Consider the following 20,460-nt stretch of genomic DNA (forward strand, 5'->3'; position numbering starts at 1 on the left):
CCCACCTCCAAACAGAGCATGTATATCTATGCGTTAAAGTTATGGTCCTCTTTGCTCAGCCGCAAGTTCTCCACATCTCTAGGGTTATTCCCCGATGAGCTTCTTTGAGTGTAACAGATGGAAGTCTACAATGATGAATAAGAGCGCTTCAGCTTTATGATAAATCTTTATTTACGTTCTAATTTGTCTTTTTTTTCTTTTTTAACGTACACAAAACCTGGAGCAGCCCAGTATTTCAGTCATGGCCATCTCACTGCCTTTACCAACGGACAACTGGCGACGCAGTCCATCTGTTACCCGGCGGCGGTCACGGGTGATTTGGCCGACACGGTGGATGTTGCACGGAGCCACTGCAGTTGCTGGCTGGCCGCTCTGCGTTGCTTCAGCCAACTCTGCATGTTATTCAGCTTCTCTACAGCGACGAACCCACCGTCTAACTAGCATCTCCGTATACATTCTTTAGCCTTTCAGGAATGCGACTGTGCGTTTAACCTTTTGAAGTGAGGTATTCAATCACAGAACAATGTCTTATAATTACGTCAATGTTAGCTGTTTCCTAAACTTACACAGTGATGGAATTTGTTGATGTACAACACCGTTACCTGAGTGAGCTGTAGGAAAATTCATGATTCCTACACTAATAATTTAACAAAGAAGAAAAAAATTGGATGCATTACTTTCAGGCTGTCCCTCTTACATCACACAGTGAGTTGACAAATGTCATGGGACACTTTTTACTTCTTAATATCGTGTCGAACCTCCTTTTGCCCATTGTAGTGCAACAGCTTCGTGTGACATGGACTCAAAAAGTCGTTGGAAGTCCCCTTCTGAAATACTGAGCCATGCTGCATCTATAGCCGTCCATAATTGCGAAAGTGTTGCGTGTGCAGGATTTTGAGTACGAACTGATCTCTTGATTAGGCCGCGTAAATGATCGATGGGATTCATATCGGGCTATCTGGCTGACCAAACCATTCGCTTGAACTATCCAGAATGCACACTACTGGCCATTAAAATTGCCACACCAAGAAGAAATGCAGATGATAAACGGGTATTCATTAGACAAATATATTATACTAGAACTGACATGTGATTACATTTTCACGCAATTTGGGTGCATAGATCCTGAGAAATCAGCACCCAGAACAACCACCTCTGGCACAGATACGCCAGGGCATTGAGTCAAACAGAGCTTGCATGGCGTCTACAAGTACAGCTGCCCATGCAGCTTCAACACGATACCACAGTTCATCAAGAGTAGTGACTGGCGTATTGTGACGAGCCAGTTGCTGGACCACCATTGACCAGACGTTTTCACTTGGTTGAGAGATCTGGAGAATGTGCTGGCCAGGGCAGCAGTCGAAGATTTTCTGTATCCAGAAAGGGCCGTGCAAGACCTGACCTGCAACATGCGGACGTGCATTATCTTGATGAAATGTAGGGTTTCGCAGGCGTCAAATGAAGGGTAGAGCCACGGGTCGTAACACATCTGAAATGTAACGTCCACTGTTGAAAGTGCCGTCAATGCGAACAAGAGGTGACCGAGATGTATAACCAATGGCACCCCATACCATCACGGCGGATGATACGCCAGTATGGCGATGACGAATACATGCTTCCAATGTGCGTTCTCCGCGATGTCGCCAAACACGGATGCGACCATCATGATGCTGCAAACAGAACCTGGATTCATCCGAAGAAATGACGTTTTGCCATTCGTGCACCCAGGTTCGTCGTTGAATACACCATCGCAGGCGCTCCTGCCTGTGATGCAGCGTCAAGGGTAACTGCAGCCATGGTCTCCGAGCTGATAGCCCATGCTGCTGCAAACGTCGTCGAACTGTTCGTGCAGATGGTTGTTGTCTAGCAAACGTCCCCATCAGTTGACTCAGGGATCGAGACGTGGCTGCACGATCCGTTACAGCCATGCGGATAAGACGCCTGTCATCTCGACTGCTAGTGATACGAGGCCGTTGGGATCCAGCACGGCGTTCCGTATTACCCTCCTGAACCCACCGATTTCATATTCTGCTAACAGTCATTGGATCTCGACCAACGCGAGCGGCAATGTCGCGATTCGATAAACCGCAACCGCGGTAGCCTACAATCCGACCTTTATCAAAATCGGAAACGTGTTGGTACGCATTTCTCCTCCTTACACGAGGCATCACAACAACGTTTCACCAGGCAACGCTGGCCAACTGCTATTTGAGTATGAAAAATCGGTTGGAAACTTTCCTCATGTCAGGACGTTGTAGGTGTCGCCACCGGTGCCAGCCATGTGTGGATACTCTGAAAAGCTAATAATTTGCATATCACAACATCTTCTTCCTGTCGGTTAAATTTCGCGTCTGTAGCACATCATCTTCGTGGTGTAGCAATTTTAACGGCCAGTAGTGTGCTTGAAATCACCCACAAACAACTGTGGCTCAGTAACACGGTACGTATTCATCCATAAAAATAACATCGTTATTTGGGAAGTTGACTTCCATGAATGGCTGCAATTGGCGTCCATGTAGCGAAACACCCAGAGGATCCAGTTCATTCCATGTAAAAACAGCCTACACCATTACGGAGTCCCCACTAGCGTGCACTTTACGTGACAACTTGAGTCCATTGCTACATTGTGTCTGCGCCAAACTCGAGCCCTACCATCAGCTCTTACCAATTGAAATCGGGACTCACCTGGCCACGTCACAGTTTTCTAGCCGTTTAAGGTCGAACCGATATGGTCACGAACACAGGAGAGGTGCTGTTAGCAAAGGCATCCGCGACGGTCGTTTGTTGCCACAGCCCGTTAACGTCAAATTTCGCCGCACTGTCCTTAACGGATACGTTCGTCGTACGTCCCACATTGATTTCTGCGGTTATTTCACGCAGTGTTGCTTGTCTGTTAGCAATGCCAACTCTCTGCAAATGCCGCTGTTCTCGTTCGTTAAGTGAAGGCGTCGGTCACTGCGTTATCCGTATTGAGATGTAATGCCTAAAATTTGGTATTCTCAGCAAGCCCTTGACACTGTGGACCTCGGAATACTGGATTCCCTAACTGTTTACGTAATGGAATGTCACCTGCATCTAGTACCAGCTACAGGGCTATTACAAATGACTGAAGCGATTTCATAAATTTACTGTAGCTCCATTCATTGACATATGGTCACGACACACTACAGATACGTAAAAAAACTCATAAAGTTTTGTTCGGCTGAAGCCGCACTTCAGGTTTCTGCCGCCAGACCGCTCGAGAGCGCAGTGAGTCAAAATGGCGACAGGAGCCGAGAAAGCGTATGTCGTGCTTGAAATGCACTCACATCATTCAGTCATAACAGTGCAACGACACTTCAGGACGAAATTCAACAAAGATCCACCAACTGATAACTACATTCGGCGATGGTATGCGCAGTTTAAAGCTTCTGGATGCCTCTGTAAGGGGAAATCAACGGGTCGGCCTGCAGTGAGCGAAGAAACGGTTGAGCGCGTGCGGGCAAGTTTCACGCGTAGCCCGCGGAAGTCGACGAATAAAGCAAGCAGGGAGCTAAACGTACCACAGCCGACGGTTTGGAAAATCGTACGGAGAAGGCTGAAGCAGAAGCCTTACCGTTTACAGTTGCTACAAGCCCTGACACCCGATGACAAAGTCAAACGCTTTGAATTTTCGGCGCGGTTGCAACAGCTCATGGAAGAGGATGCGTTCAGTGCGAAACTTGTTTTCAGTGATGAAGCAACATTTTTTCTTAATGGTGAAGTGAACAGACACAATGTGCGAATCTGGGCGGTAGAGAATCCTCTCGCATTCGTGCAGCAAATTCGCAATTCACCAAAAGTTAACGTGTTTTGTGCAATCTCACGGTTTAAAGTTTACGGCCCCTTTTTCTTCTGCGAAAAAAACGTTACAGGACACGTGTATCAGGACATGCTGGAAAATTGGCTTATGCCACAACTGGAGACCAACAGCGCCGACTTCATCTTTCAACAGGATGGTGCTCCACCGCACTTCCATCATGATGTTCGGCATTTCTTAAACAGGAGATTGGAAAACCGATGGATCGGTCGTGGTGGAGATCATGATCAGCAATTCATGTCATGGCCTCCACGCTCTCCCGACTTAACCCCATGCGATTTCTTTCTGTGGGGTTATGCGAAAGATTCAGTGTTTACACCTCCTCTATCAAGAAACGTGCCAGAACTGCGAGCTCGCATCAACGATGCTTTCGAACTCATTGATGGGGACATGCTGCGCAGAGTGTGGGAGGAACTTGATTATCGGCTTGATGTCTGCCGAGTCACTAAGGGGGCACATATCGAACATTTCTGAATGCCTAAAAAAACTTTTTGAGTTTTTGTATGTGTGTGCAAAGCATTGTGAAAATATCTCAAATAATAAAGTTATTGTAGAGCTGTGAAATCGCTTCAATCATTTGTAATAACCCTGTATCATTCCGCGTTAATTCCCGTCGTGCGGCAATATTCACGTCAGAAACCTTTTCACATGAATCAACTGAGTACAATTGACAGCTCCACCAGTGCACTGCCCTTTTATACATTGTGTACGTGATGCTACCGCCATCTGTATACGTGCACACCGCTACCGCACTCCTTTTGTCGTCTCGGTGCATTTCACATACGGCCAATGATTCAGCAGGGTGGCCGCGCGAGGCGCACTTCCCATGCTGGATCAGTGCAGGCGCCGGAGCAAGCCGTGGTGATGGAGGAGCGCGGGCGCGCCGCGCTGGCGGCGGATTAACGCGCGGGGGCAGTAAGTAATGGGCGGAGCCGGCCGCCGGCCAGGTATATTTCAGCCGCCCTACAAATGTGTGGCCGCCTCCACAGGTCAAGGAGCCGCACTCGACGTGGCCGCCGTGTCGCCGCCGGGACGTATGGGCCTCCAATTTGCCCTCCGGGCTTTCGAGAGAGCAGCTCCAAACAGTGTGAACGTAGCTTTCGTATTAACCTAATTAAGGTGACAAACGCCAACAAACGAAACATTAGTCGCGGTCTTCTTTAGCTTGAATAACTGTACTCGAGACCTGGCCTGAATTACGAGTCCTATCTTTATTTTAAACCTCTGATAGGTCGCAAACCTAAAAACACAGTGATAATCTGATGAATCTTTGCACGGATATGTAGTTGTGGAGTGGCTCTAGGATGTGCGTCGACGGCGTCACATCGCGCTTTTCAGTTCTGAGCACTCATTGAGGAAATAAAGATGCCTACAGTGGAGCCGGCGTAAAAATACCCCTGATATCTCATTTTGTATCCCGCCTGGAAGGCGGCACGTGGGTCTGCTCCTGAAAACTGAAATGTTGGCAGAATGCAGGAAGTGAGTAGGAGCAGAAAAAGGTGAAAATCTCTCGGCACTGCTCTTAGAAATGGTTTTACTATATCACCATAGTAATTGAATACATAACGTGAATATATACAGAGGCAAACATAACTTTGTACGTAGGTGCAAAGCCTTAGACCCGTCGTAAGTAGTACATAGTCTCAATAGCAAGCTGAGGTTGAAGCGATGTTTCCAGGCTGTCTGCTCTTGATGAAATGGGCTGAATCTGGAGCGGAGCTTGTAGATCTGCACAGCACCGGCTTGAGGGCGCTGTCGTCGGTGTCTGTCGTTGTGCCAGCCTAAGAACTTTAATACGCCGTGGCATCATTGCTATCGATACCACATCTCACAGCACTGTTGCCAGCTTGAAACTGCGAAGCTCAAATGGCGGTTTAGAAAGAAACAAATTTAATGACTGTATATTATCAGTCTTGACCTATTGCAGCGAAAATTGTAACTCTATAAACATTCACAGATCCGTTCGACTTTCTCTGTAAGTGTAGTTCGCAAGTAGTTGTGAACGTATAGTTCGGTAGTAGGGTAAGTCATATGTGGGCTGCCACTTTGAAGCCTCATGACCTGCTCGGTTTTTGTTCAAGATCTTCTTTCTCTAGATGAGTGGTTTTCTCCACAGCTTAACAGTCTCACCTACCATAGATCTAATCCCCTCTGATGCGACGCAAGGTGGCCCCTCCCACCAGCTTCACCGTTATGTGAAGTCGGAAGAGTCATTTTTCCTAAAACGTGATGTACAGAAGAAGAAGGCCATTCACAAACTGATGTTTGGCCAGCGGGCAGCTGCGAAAGGGACCATGGGAATCACTAGGAGAGAATAAATAACAAACAAGAACAGAATACACAATTACGGCTTTCAATGAAATAGAGATGGTTGGGATACGTAATGAGGCGACAGACCAGTGATGTTCGTTGCTGAAGAAAAGACGGAGACGACTATGTGATGGAAATTTGGATCGGAGGTCATTCTGATCATCGGCATTGATTACAAACTGGTAACTAAAAGAACACGATGGAACTGTATTTTATAAATTATTTTATCACAACATATTAAAAAAAATACCTGTCTTTTTATACACTGAGTCAGTAAGTTTCACATTGATTCGTATCTCGTTTATGTACAGCATGATCACGTACCCATTTCGCCGTCAATAAAGAGATCAGAGTTGGTTCCAAACAAGCCATATTTAAAAACCAAATCGCCTTCGGTCAAAAATTATTTTAAAAGCACGATGCATTTCGAGTACTGGGGGTCATCTTCAGGTGCTTCTTCATACATGATTTTTCCAATTTACTTTAATACTGGTACTGTTACTATTATATAAGTACAATTACAAAGTGGCACATTGTGAATACAAGTTTTCACAAAACTAACACACCGAAAAATTATTTACCGTTTCTATCAGTGGTTACATAGTTTTGAAGTACAGTGTGAGTAGTCATATTCGTGTTCATATACACACTTTTCGTCATATAGCACATTTAAAAAAGTCAAAGAATACAAAAATGTGAAAATGCTACCTTTCTACATGTACACAGGTGTTGTTATTTCAAAGAAGACACAAATCTTTGCGTTATTAATTTTACATAAATGTTATTTGTAAAGCAATTATTTGTATAAATATCCTAAGTTACTATGTTATGAAACGGTAGCACTATTAAATACTTGTTTCCTTAAGAAAAAATAAATTTCTAAAATCACTAAAGAAAAGGTGGCTCTTAATTTCTGTTCACTCAGCACGTCTTCAGAAGACTCTTCTTTATGTAACATCATTTCTAATTGTTCTAGTAGATTAAATTTTACAAAAGTGTTGAGATTGTTTGCCAGATTAAGTTTTCTACCATTATTTTATTTGTGAAGCCCAGCTATACTTGTGGATGTCACTTAATCTGTATCTGTTAAGATACATGATGTTAGCTATTGCGGATTTGTCGAATTGATTGAGTATTCACGAAGTACCGCTAAGCAATTACATTTACGTAGTCTTAACAGGGCCAACATTAACCTAAATTGGAAAAAAGGTATAAACTGAATAAGCACCTGAAGATGAATCCCCAGGGCTCTAAATACATCGAGTGTTGAAATAAATGACAATTTGTGACTGAAGGTAGTTTTCTTTCGTAAGTAATACCGCACGGATGCAACTCTGACAGCAATGGATAAAATTAATTCATATTTTTTTCATGCTGCTTTGTTACCTATATATATGTCTACAGAGTGAGCACCAACTTCATCAGCTTAACCGTAATCATTATTGTCATTCTCTGCAGACGAAAATCGGGAATAATTTCATCCTAAGTAATAACCGTATTGACTCAGTAGTCTTCAATTTAGTCCGAGTTATTCTTCGAATTTGACACCTTCCTTTGCGGTGAATCTAAGTTTTTGGCCACAGACGCTACGATCTTCTTTCTCTTCGATGTCATTTTACATTCGCAACAAAATGGGGCAATATAGTACCCCAAACCCCAGTCTTGACTTGTTAACTTACATCGTGCCAATATATGTGTATGGTAGTTTCTTAAATTTAAATATAATGATTATTGTCCTCATAAAGAAAGCCAATGATTAATCGGTATGTTTGTCGGAGGGCCTCATTCGAGATGTAGAGGTAGCTTTGCCTGCGGCTGTCGAGCTTAGAAGGTGCAGTTGTCTGCAAGTTGTGGCTCACGTCGGCGCCAACAACTCCTGTCACATGGGTTCTGAGACCATCCTCATTTCTTACAGGTGGCTGGCGGAGGTGGTGGAGGCTGCTGGCTTCACACGTGGGGTGCAAGCAGAGCTCTTAATTTGCAGCGTCGTTCCCAGAGTTGGTCGGGGTCTTTTGGTGTGGAACCGAATGGACAGTCCCAACCGAAGGCTTCGTCGTCTCTGTGACTGTCTTGGCTGCAGATTTCTGTATCTGCGTTATCGGGTGGGGATTTGTATGACTCCCCTTGATAGGCGAGGGTTGCGCCATACGAAGGAAGTAGCTAATCGGGTATGAGAGTACTTGTGCAGTGCACATAGGGTTTTTAGGCTAGGATGTAGTTTGAGGTACTATCACGAACACTCATCAGTCGATACACATATAGGGAAATCAGACCACGTTCAGGGTATAGACAGTTCGTCTGTAAAAGTTTTATCGGTAAATTGTCAAAGTATTCGTAACAAAGTTCCCGAGTTTACTGCCCTCCAAGACAGTTCTCAACTTCAAATTATTTTTGAGACAGAGAGCTGGTGAAAACTGAAGTAAAAAGATCTGAGATATTTAGCGAGTTTTGGAATGTTTCTCGGAAAGACAGATAAGACTCTTTAGGATGGGAGTATTCGTTTCAGTCGACAAAAATATTGTCTCTACTGAGGTTGAAATCGAGTGTGACAGTGAAGTTGTCTGGTAGTGCATAACTGGTCTAGGTGATACCAAGTTAATTGTGGGACGTTTTTACCGACCACCCGACTCCACTGAGACAGTTTTAGAGTCATTCAAAGAAAGTCTATGGTCACTTGTGAATAAATACACAGATCATACAATATGAGTTGATGCTGACTTTTCTCGACCGAGTAAAGACTGGGACGTGTAAGGATTCACTGCAGGGAGTACAGACAGACAGTCATGCGAAGTACTTTCGAACACATTTTCCGAAAACTGTCTTGAGCAGCTGGTTCGGCAGCCAACACGCTAAGGAAGTATCTTAGACCTTGTAGCTACAAACAGGCCGGACGTTATCGGTGGAGTAAGTATAGAGACGGGGATTAGTGATAATGATGTCATCATAGCGGCTATAGTTACGAAAGTTAATAAATCAGTCAAGAGGGGTAGAAGAGTATTTCTGCTAGAAAGAGCAGATAAGCAGTTACTAGTACCTTACTTAGGCAATGAACTGCAATCATTTAGTTCCAGAATGATAGCCATAGAGGAATTATGCAGAAAGTTTAAGCAGACTGCAAATCGTGCTCTGGACAAGTATGTGCCTGGTAAGTGTATTAAGGACGGAGAAGATCCATCGTGGTTTAAAAGCGAAATGCGGAAAAATCTGAGAAAGCAAAGGCTGTTGCACTCTCGGTTCAAAAGAGGGCGCGCAAACGACGACAGGCAAAGATTAGTACAGATTCGTGCGTCTGTAAAAAGATCTATGCGTGAAGCATACAACAGCTACTACCGTCATACCATGGCTAAGGATCTGGTAGAGAACTCAAAACAGTTTTGGTTCTGTGTTAAATCGCTAAGCGGGTGTAAGACTTTCATTCAGTCACTCGTTAACAAGTGTGGTTTGGCAGTAGAAGACAGCAAAACGAAGCCCAAAGTTTTAAATTCCACATTTAAGTAGTCGTTTACGCAGAAGGATCGTAAAAATGTACCGTCGTTTGACCATCGCACGGAGTGCAGTGTGGGTGACACTGTAATAAGCATTCCTGACGTAGAGAAGCAACTGAAAGAGATGAAAACAACTAAGTCGCTAGGTCCGGATGTAATCTCAATTTGGTTTTACAAAGAATACCCTACGTCAATGCCCCGTTACTTAGTTTGCATTTATTGCGAATCTCTCGACCAATGCAAAGTGCCAAACGACTGTAAAGAACCGCAGGTGACTCCTCTATATAAGAAGGGTAAAAGTACGGGTCCGCAAAAATACCGTCCAATATCCTTAACATCGGTTTGCTGCAGAATTATAGAGCCTAATCTGAGGTCGAATATGATAAATTTCTCAGAGAGCGAACAGCAGATGTTCCAGAATCAACATTCGTTTAGAAAGCACCGCTCGTGACTAAATCAACGTGCCCTTTTATCACATGATATACTACTAACTATGGATGAAGGACAAACAGGCTGATTCCATATTTCTGAACTTCCACAAAGGCTTTGATGCAGTAGCCCACTTCAGACTGTTAACGAAGATACGTGCATACGGAATAGGTTTCCATATTGTCACTGGCTCGAAGACTTCTTAAGCAGTGTTCAGTGGAGACAAGGGTAATGTCAGGAGTGCCCCACAGAAGTGTGATATAACCGTTGCTATTTTCTGTATACATAAATGATCTGGCAGACAGGGTAGCCAGCAATCTGCGGTTGTTCGCTGATGATGCAAAGGCGTACACGAAGATGTCGAAGATACGTTCAAATGGTTCAAATGGCTCTGAGCGCTGTGGAACTTAATATCTGAGGTCATCAGTCCCCTAGAACTTAGAACTACTTAAACCTAACTAACCTAAGGACATCACACACATCCATGTCTGAGGCAGGATTCGAACCTGCGACCGTGGCGGTAGCGCGGTTCCAGACTGTAGGGCCTAGAACCACTCGGCCACTCCGGCCGGTTCGAAGATAAGTGACTGTGGTTTGATACCACATGACCTAGACAAAATTTATAGTTGATGTGATGAATGGCAGCTGGCTCTTAATGTGGAAAAATGTAAGATAATGAGGGTGAGTAGGAAAAACAAACCCGTAATATTCGGATAAGCTTTAGTAGTGTCCTGCTTGACACAGTCGCTTCGTTTAAATATCTTCGCGTAACAATGCAGAAAGACAACGACTCTGCTTTACGCTCCAATTTCCACGTATAGTACAATAGTAATTCATCACAAGATTCGAAGAGCGATGGATTGGTCGATTAAGTCCGATATCACAACCTTCTCGTTCACCGTGCCTAAATCCGTTGGATATCTGATAACAAGACATTCGTGTCTGCCCAGACCATCTATATATCCAGACGTGACAGGAGCTTATGACCAGTGCTTGTAATGCATTGGTTCTTAAACGCCCTGTATATACAATGATGAACCAAAACAATATGATCATCTGTTTAAAAGTTTGTTTGCACGTCTTTGGAACGAAATACGTAACTGATTCTGTTTATAAGAGATCCGACAGTTCGTTGGCCGTTTTGTAGAGGTGTGTGGCACTAGGTGTCTATGCACAGTTCATTTTGTGTATGTGATGATGGCGCCCGACAGTGACGCATATGTGCTCTATAGGATTTACATCCAGCGAATTTGGTCGCCGAGACATCAACGTAAGTTCACTGTAATGCTCCCCAAACCACAATAGCACGGTTCTGGCTCCGAGACACAGACAATTATACTGCTGAAACATGATATTGCCGTTGGGTACAAATGACTCTAAGCACTATGGGACGTAACATCTGAAGTCATCAGTCCCCTAGACTTAGTGCTACTTAAACCTATCTAACCTAAGGACATCACACACATCCATGCCCGAGGCAGGATTCGAACATGCGACCGTAGCAGCGGCGCGGTTCTGGACTGAAGCGCCTAGAACCGCTCGGCCACAGCGGCCGGCATATCACAGTTGGGAAAGGCGCCAAGCATGAAGGGATGCAGGTGGTTCGCAGCTGTCAGCGTGTCTTCGATTACTGCCGTAGATCCCATGCAAGTGCAGGAAAATGTCTCCCATAGCATAATACTGCTCCCACCAGCCTGCGTCTGTGGCATGCTGCACCTTTCGAGCCGTCGTTCGCCTCGATGACGGCGTTTGTGGAGCAAAAATGTCATTCGCCCGAAGAGCCGACACGTGTCCATTGATGCACGGTAGAATCCGAATTATCCCGTGCCCACTATAATCGTAATGGACGGTGTCATTGGGTCAATATGTGCTGCAAGGCTCCATGTTCAACAGTTTACGGTGAACAATGTGCTCCGAAACACTTGTGCGTGCACTAGTATTGTCTTCTTTCGGCAGACTTTCGGCAGAGATGCCACAGATCACCATCTATCCTACTTTACAGAGCAGAAAAACCACTGAACACCACATTCTGTGAAGAGCCGCTCACGACAGTAGCTCGTGAAAATTCGACCAGCTTCGCTGTTGTCGGGATACTCGTCCACAGGCGTTGCTTAGTAATAATCTTTCCTTTGTCAAAGTCGCTTATCCGACTGGATTTCCCCATTGATAGCCCATATCTTCGTTAGGGTGATAGACCGTCCATGTCTGCTCTGTTTACATACTTTTGTTACCGCGTCACGTGCCTGCAACGCCACTAGATGGCATCCAACGTCGCGGTGGGCAGTGGTCATAATGTTTTGGGTTTTCAGTGTAAAAGACCCAATGGCTAAAGTCGTTGGCGTCAAGAGGCTGTACGCAGATGATGATGCTATATGCAGAGAACTCGCAACGATAGAAAATTGAAGTGAAGTATATGAAGGCTGCAGGCAATCGACTGTTAGTGCAGGGATTAGGCAGGTGACCCTTATCCTCAACAAACTTAACGCACTGCACATAAATAGGCGGAACTCCACGTTATTTAACGATTGAAGCAGTTACACCTGTGGTGTCACCGCCAGACACCACACTTGCTAGGTGGTAGTTTTAAATCGGCCGCGGTCCATTAGTACATGTCGGACCCGCGTGTCGCCACTGTCAGGGATCGCAGACCGAGCGCCACCACAAGGCAGGTCTCGAGATACGGAATAGCACTCGCCCCAGTTGTACGGACGACGTAGCTAGCGACTACACTGACGAAGCCTCGCTCATTTGCCGAGCAGATAGTTAGAATAGCCTTCAGCTAAGTCCATGGCTACGACCTAGCAAGTCGCCATTAGTAACATTGCATGTATCTAAAGAGTATCACTTGTATCGCCACAATCTCCAGATGTACCAAAAGGTTGGATTAAAGTTAAGTATTCCAGAAGCTACGTACTTTTCTTTATAGCATTCATAACGTATCCTGTTTCAGACCTCACGCACCCTGCTTTGGCTTAGCGCGTGCCTTTCGGCTTCCTCTCATTGTGTCTAGGCTGTCTTGTCTAGACACAACAACACCCATTAAATATTTGGGAGTATGGGTGTGGAACGATTTAAGGTACAACAGCCACATAAAACTAATCGTAGGAAAAACAGATAAAAGACTGAGATTCATTGGAAGAATTCTCAGGAACGGTAGTCCGTCTGTAAAGGAGGTAGCCTAGAAAACCATTGTTCGCATTTGAATGGTGCTCGTCATTCTGATTCCTGTACCAGAAAGACTTGATAGGTGAAATAGAGAGGATCCGAAGAAGAGCTACGCATTTCATCACAACGGTCACCAACTCCAGTGGCAGATGCTACAGACAGGCAATGTTCAGAAACGTGTAGCTATTAAGATTCCGAGAGCATACGTTCCTCGAAAATTCAACCAGTATATTGATAAATCAAACGTAATAGCGCGAAAAGGCGATGGATGTAGAGAGATTCCAACACACTTGGAGACTTTACCAGCAATCTTTCTTTCCGTGAAGAATTCGCGACTGGTTCAAAATGGCTCCAAGCACTATGGGACTTAACATCTGAGGTCATCAGTCTCCTAGACTTAGAATTACTTAAACCTAAGTAACCTAAGGACATCACACATATCCATGCCAGAGGCAGGGTTCGAACCTGCGACCGTAGCAGCAACGCGGTTCCGGACTGAACCACTGAGAACCGCTCGACCACCACGGCTGGCTACGCGACTGGGCTAGGAAAGGGAATAAGTGACAATGGTGCACAAATTATCATTCACTGTAAAAGATGGCTTTCGGAGTATAGACGGGCAACATATTAGTTCGTCACACACATATCTCGCGAACTGACTGCGACAGCAAAAATCAGAAGAATTTCAGTTCTTACGGAGATTTGAGAGGCAGGAGGGTAGTTGTGGCACAAGGAGTACTTGCTGCCACACACCGTTAGAACGGTCTCACGAGCTGTACATGTAGATGTGTCCCGCTCTGTATCTGAGCGGTCAGCATAGCGGCTGCCATGCGGTGCTTGATTCCCAGTACTATTAACGAGTTCTGTTTGGTGGGAGGCTCTGGCTCTGAGCACTATGGGACTCAACTGCTGAGGTCATAAGTCCCCTAGAACTTAGAACTACTTAAACCTAACCAACCTAAGGACATAACAAACATCCATGCCAGAGGCAGGATTCGAACCTGCGACCGTAGCGGTCGCGCGGTTCCAGACTGTAACGCCTAGAGCCGCTCGGCCACCCCGGCCGGCGTTTGGTGGGAGGTCTGGTACAAGGTGCACTCATCCTCGTCATGCCAATTCAGGACAGACCTGAATGAGAAGTAGTGGCTCCATAATCTGGAATGACATGGCGTATGGTCGATATCACCTGAGCCTTCAAGCCCTGTACAGGGGGTCGTTTTCGGTTCATATGCTTCCTGGCCTAGTATCGTATTGTATCATACAAACAAGTTAATAAAATCTACTCAGGCAGCCAGGCACTTATGGTGGTTAAAATTCCACGAGCTTTCGACCGAGCTCTCTTCAGCCATTATCAAATCGTACCACCACTTGGCAATGCTAAGGAGAGCTCAGTCGAAAGCTCACGGTATTTTGACCACCTGACGCAGCTGGGAGCCCGAGAAGATTTCCTTAACCCATATCGCTGCGATAACGTGCATTCATACATACAAACAAGTTGTTCAGGGACACTAAATATACAGACAGAGTGGCGTTCTTCCCGTCGTGAATGGAGCCGTCCGCCGGGTATGAGCGAGTGCCGGGTGGCGCCGCCAGACAGCGCCGACCAGCCAGCGGCCGGCCGCCAGGCGAAGGAGCCGCGGCGCGCCGGCCCAACTTAATGGCCGGATCCCGGAAATTGTGCTCACATATATCTCGCAGCAGATTTATGAAAGTGCTTTTCTTCCGAGTGGGGAAAGCGGGGGGTGAGAGAAAGGAGGCCGGGAGGGTCCGCGCGGGGCGGGGTGCGGCAGGAGGAGAAGAAATATATACAACGTTCCGCGTGCCGCCGTCCCCTTTCCCGCCCGCCAAACTGTACTTCCAACTTGGCGGCCTCCTCCCTCCCTGCCTGCCCCCTCATTCTCATCCCCTCCTCCACCTCCTCGCTCCGCCTCCACCCACTACCCTTTCCGCGGCGTTGCTTTGCTCGCTTAGCGCCTCGCCGCCACTCCTTCTTCCTATCTGGGAAAGCATTGCTGTAATTTTCGGGCGGCGAGATTTATGCGACGTTAAGGTGTGCGTTCTGCGCTGTTATCGGTATGGAATGCGGAGGGGAATTACCGGAGGAGCCGCGGGCGGGCTGTTGCGGAGCCTTGGTGAGGGGGGCGCGCGAGGTGCCAGTGGGGCAACTTCCTCGCGACTCCTCGGCTGGGGAATTGAGACTACGGGCCGCAACCCCGGCCGCAACAGCAGCAACACTGCCTGGCCGCTGCCTTTGGCACCCGTACCTTATACAGCAATGGGCAGTTATTTCTCGGCCGGTGACCAGTAGTCGCGGGGAAGGGAGGGGGCGCAGACCTGGGCCGAGATAGATGGTAACAGGCGGTCGGAGGTCGAACGCCGATGGCTGCAGTTCACCGGCGTACGGAAGGAAGGAGGCGGTGGCGGTGGCTGCTCTGAAGGGAAGAGAAGGAGTCCTGCGGGGGTGAGGCAGGGGGTGCAACGGAGGGGGGAGGGGGGGGGAGGCGAGCGGGGCGTGAAGTTCGGCTAGAGGCCGGCCGGCCGCGCAATACGATTGATGCTTAACCGCGGAGTTGTAAGTTACGGGTCGAAAGAAAATAACACCAAATAACGGCCGGTGCCAGACCTGTAGGGTGGTAGTGGCGGCTGCTCTGAAGGCGGAGGAGGAGGAAAAAGGTGCTGGGCGGAAGAGAAACGTCCGGCTGTTAATGCTCGCTGCAGAGAGGGTAGAGCGGCGTCAGCCAAGAAAGATGTCCCGGTCAGCTAACGAGCTCAGCCTTGTATTTATCGAACGCCACTTCTAAGAACAATTTTGTGTCACTTTAAAGGACACATAAATTCGCAGAAACGATTAAAAATAGTTTTCTGCTGAGGGCAACTACAGCTCAGGTAATCCCTGTTTCAGAAATATACATGAACTTTTACAGAAACACGACCTGCCGGCCGCGGTGGTCTCGCGGTTCTAGGCGCGCAGTCCGGAACCGTGCGACTGCTACGGTCGCAGGTTCGAATCCTGCCTCGGGCATGGATGTGTGTGATGTCCTTAGGTTAGTTAAGTTTAAGTAGTTCTAAGTTCTAGGGGACTGATAACCACAGCAGTTGAGTCCCATAGTGCTCAGAGCCATTTGAACCAAACACGACCTGCTTCGTGTGGTCAAATCACGTCTTCAGTATAATTTAAAAAACAAATATCTATCCTAATAATCTATGCTCTATGACAACCAATATGGAATACTCACACGTCAAAGAAAAAAAAATAGTTCAAATGGCACTAAGTACTATGCGACTTAACATCTGAGGTCATCAGTCCCCTAGAACTTAGAACTACTTAAACCTAACTAACCTAAGGGCGTCACACACATCCATGCCAGAGAGCGGATTCGAACCCGCGACCGTAGCAGCACTGCGGTTCCGGACTGAAGCGCCTAGAAGCGCTCGGCCACAGCGGCCGGCACTCACATGTCAGTAAAACATTTAAGCCCTGATAAGGTAAGGAGGGAGATTCAACCTTCTCAAAATAAAATGCTGTTACCCGCAACAAGAAAACTGACCTGTTGAAAAACTGACGTGTTAAAAGTGCGTTTACCTATTGTGAAAAGAGCAGAATAAGGAAACAAGAAAAGTTAAAGAGCTCCAGCTAGCAACGGTTGCCTCAATCATTGCCATCGTATTTGGATGTTTGTAACTTTCCCCGCTATGTGTATGGTGGCGCTAGCGCGTTCCGTGCCACACATAAGCACGTTGATTAGCAATGTGGCCCTGTACGACGAGACGGTTGCAGGGTTGCTGTCCGCTGCTTTCTGGTATGGAATGAGTTTTCTTAACCATTGGCGTCCAATGTAGCTAGCTGGGGCTTTTCGCCTTTTCATTTTTTCTTGTTTTGTTCTTTCCATTGTAGGTAAACGCGCTTTTAACACGCCAGTTTTTAAACTGGTCGATTTGATGTATGGCGTTCCGCTTGTTGCGGGTAACTGTGGTTTATTCTGAGAAGGTTGAGTCCCCTCAAGGCCGTATCAGGGCTTAAATGTCTTACCGACGTGTGAGCAGCGCGGGATTAGCCGAGCGGTCTCAGGCGCTGCAGTCATGGACTGTGCGGCTGGTCGCGGCGGAGGTTCGAGTCCTCCCTCGGGAATGGGTATGTGTGTTTGTCCTTACGATAATTTAGGTTATGTAGTATGTAAACTTAGGGACTGATGACCTTAGCAGTTAAGTCCCATAAGATTTCAAACACATTTGAACTGACGTGTGAGCATTTGATACTGGTTGTTATAGAGCATAGTTTATCAGGATAGGTATTTTTTAATCATAATGTCGATTGTACGTTTCCTATATTGTAGATGTACATCTGAAGAAGCGAGTTGACATCATGAAACCAGTCGTGTTCCTGTAAAAGTTCGTATTCAGCTATAAGCAGTTTACTTGTGAAACAGTCTGAAAAACAAAGAAGTGAACTACACCATGAGACTGTGGTGTCTTAATCTGGCAAAGGCCTCATTTAAATGCGGTCTAGACGGGCATTTAGAGGGATCCACAGAGATCAAAAACTGTAGGAGAAGACAGAGACAGGAAAATACACAACAAAAAAATCGAAGATGTTGCTGGGTTGTTGTTTGGGGGAGGTCATCAGCCTTATCGGATTAGGGAAGGACGGGGAAGGAAGTCGGCCGTGCCCTTTCAAAGGAACCATCCCGGGATTTGCCTGGAGCGATTTAGGGAAATCACGGAAAAATTAAATCAGGATGGTCGGCCGTGGGACTGAACCGTCGTCCTCCCGATTGCAAGTCCAGTGTGCTAGCCACTGCGCCACTTCGCTCGGTCAAGATGTTGTTTGTATGTGTTACTCTGAGGTGAAGAGGTTAGCACATTTTGAAACTCTGAGGCGGTGCTTCTCATTCAAGTTGCATCCCAGCTGATCCCATGTGGCTGAGTGCATCCCGTTCCCTTAATCTTTCCGTCAGGGCAAACACGTGCCGGTCCTCCACTTGGCAATCAGACACGCTGACTGCTCAGCTTCGGAGGCGGTTAAAATATTTAAAAATATAAATAAACAGGCTGTCAAAATAAAAGTATAAATAAACGTCGTACGTCAGTCTGCTGTAGTGTGTGGTATTGACGTCCCAATCTTCTTCTACAATATCAGTGGTGATCTTCGTAGCACCTCAATCACACAATGGTGTATTCCGAAGGCTCCACCGATGGAGGATCATCGGTATCAGCCCGTAGCGTGTCCAGAAATGATGAACTGGTTTAACAGCTCCCTCAGTGCAAGGAATCCAGAAGCCCTCTTCATGTCCAACCATACAGAAGAACGTTCACGTCTGTATCTGATAAATAGTTACGACTGTACAACGATCTCATCTAACTAATCTGGTATTTGGTCATTTCTCAAGTTCAGGTAGTGATTTTTGTACGAGGTTCAATCACTAAGTAATGCAACACGTTTTTTTCTCGTCCAGTTTCGGCTGTAAAAATGCGGAATTTTCCCGCTTCTACCCCTATAGTTTCATGAAGTTCCAATAGATGGCCGTGCTACATTTAGTCTTCAAAATGGCGTCTGTAACGGAGGTGCATTCCAAGCAGAGAGCTGTCATGAAGGTTGCTTTTTTTTGTGACGGAGATCCAGAGCATCGCAGAGCGCTTGCAGACTGTCTACGGAGACATGGTAGTGACCAGAAGTCATGTGATGGTCTTCTGGGACTCTGAAGGCGTTATTCTGTGTGATGTCCTCCCTCATGGTGCAAGGACCAACTCTGTGGTGTATTGTGCTACCCTCAGGAAACTGAAGAAACAACTTCAGCATGTTCGTCGTCACAAAATACAGACGAATTTCTCCTTCTCAACGACATCGTAAGACCTCACCTGAGAATAATTCACAGTTCTTCCTCATCCTATCTACAGCCCTGACCTCGCACCTTCCGACTGCCATCTGTTTGACCCAATAAAGGATGGCCCTGGTGTGCCCAACGCTACCGACTGACCGCCGGGTCATCCTCTGTCAATGGAGGTATGGGGTGGAGGGACATGTGGTCACTACACTAATGTCCCTGTCGTTGTCGGATTTCTTGACCTTTGGACTGCTAGTCATTGTCAATACAATACAATACGACCAGCTCCTCAGTTGACCTCACGATGATGAATACATTGTGTTCCAGTCCTCCCACCAACGAAGAATCGATGGCCGTACCGGGAATCGAGCCGTTGTTCTCAGTAGGGCCGCTGGCCGCACTGACCACTCAGTTTCAGAGGAGGATTTTGCTTATCGTACTAGCTTCATTATCATTCAGAGAAGCTGTAGCACGCACTGCGAACTAGAAGATGATCTCCATACTGTGACACAGAAGCATCACTTTTGGAGTTGAAAGAAGATAGTGTGACAGTTTGCTATTGTTACATTAAATGCAGCACTCGGATGACATTGAATTCTTGTTTCTATCAGCAAGCTATTTGTTCTTTACTGCATTCTCTAGCCTGTGACATGGATCCATGAGGAGTATCAGTCTAGTTGACGCTCGAGGTAATGGAATTTGCTGCCTTTCAACCGCAGGTTTCTCGAAAGTCTATGGAGAACGAAGAGATACAAGCAAGTGACAACAGGCGCATTACGTGCTCACGTTCAAGAAAGTTGATAGAGAATATGCACATAACTATGGACGTGATACCGAAATACCTTCTGTAAGAACCAACGTGGATTTTGCAAACAGCACTCTTGTGAGTCTCTGTTCGCGCTTTTATTTGTATATTGTGAGCTGAGTGCTTGAGAGTAGTTAGAATTCTAAAAGCTGATGGACTCCCTGTTGATCAAGGGTGTTGAGAAGAAATGTGTGAGTTACCTGAGGGAACAGTTTACGGAACTCCCTACCATGATTCTAAACATGCCACCAATCGAGTTGGAACAGTTAGAAAAACAGAAGACAATAAATTGGGACACGTCATCCTTTTAATCTACGACAAGACGAGAGAGAAAATAGAATCTGATACAGAGGTAACACGCTTTCTATCGTAGTAGGCGAGAAGGGTTGATTCTGCTCTATGCATATGGTTTTTCAAGAGATGGGGCCCCTCCACGCCCGCACCAACGTGGTGACCAAACCAAAAGTTCTACTGTCACCTCCGTAAACTTGTTAGTTGTCTAGTAAGTGGATCACAGGATGCTGGGCTGTGATGTTGTCCGTGCGTCTGGGTAAGGCTACGCATTAACACGGTCCATCAGGTAATAGATAGTGGACGAAACGCGAG

Source organism: Schistocerca americana, chromosome 5 (assembly GCF_021461395.2).
Source record: "Schistocerca americana isolate TAMUIC-IGC-003095 chromosome 5, iqSchAmer2.1, whole genome shotgun sequence".
Lineage (NCBI taxonomy): Eukaryota > Metazoa > Arthropoda > Insecta > Orthoptera > Acrididae > Schistocerca > Schistocerca americana.